Genomic DNA, 904 nt, shown 5'->3' on the forward strand with positions numbered 1-904 from the left:
GGGGGAATGTAAAGTAAGGATAACATTGTATAATTGCGGTTTGTGTTATTAAAACATAATAGAGACAGCATTGTGTAAATATAGAATTGTCTCTTTCTTCTTCTATTGCTTCTATTGTATAAATTGAAAAAAAAAATCTTTCAAAGCTCTTTCTTAACCCTCTTAAGTGTGTTTTCTTTTTTAAAAATAAGGCACAAAGCATAAACAAAAACATTTTTAATTTAAGGCATTTAACTAATTTTGTTGGAACAGAAAATAAAATTTTATTTATATCAATTTATTTTATCCAGGAGGTTTTTAGCTAAACCCAATTATTGTATGTCAATCAACTCCAAGTTTTCTTTAATCAATTTCTTTTATTTTTGTTGCAAAAACTCGAGATTTTCAACCAACCATATTATTCCCTCAAGTTCATCATAATAATTAAAATTTAAAAAAATTTATTTTGTTAACCGTATTCCGACTGACGTCTGGTTTACACAAAATAGTTCAATTTCTATAGATCCCTTTAAGTTTAAAACTAACCCCGGATGTTTTGACAAAAAATCTTTCTGAAAATTAAATAGTTCTCTTTGGAAGGTTCAATTTTCTCAAGAACTTGTTTCTCTTCAAAGTTCCGGTTTTAAAACTTGGCGAAAATATATAAAAGCAAATAAAAAATATTTAGAAAGTTTAGATGCTTTTAAGCATTTCGTATACAAATAGTTCTGATGTTTCAAAATTATTCAGATTTGGTTTTAAACTAGCAAAGTATAAACATTTTTTGATCTTGTACGTACAGTCATTTTTTTGGGAAATCCATGAACATAAAAAAGTATCTATAAATTAGATTTTTAATCCTAAAAGAAAGGGGGGGGGGGAAGGAAGTCTTTGGAAGGGAGGAAGGCGGGGGGGTTGTCTCACC

The sequence above is a fragment of the Eurytemora carolleeae genome, unplaced genomic scaffold (assembly GCF_000591075.1).
Source record: "Eurytemora carolleeae unplaced genomic scaffold, Eaff_2.0 scaffold1597, whole genome shotgun sequence".
Classification (NCBI taxonomy): Eukaryota; Metazoa; Arthropoda; class Copepoda; order Calanoida; family Temoridae; genus Eurytemora; species Eurytemora carolleeae.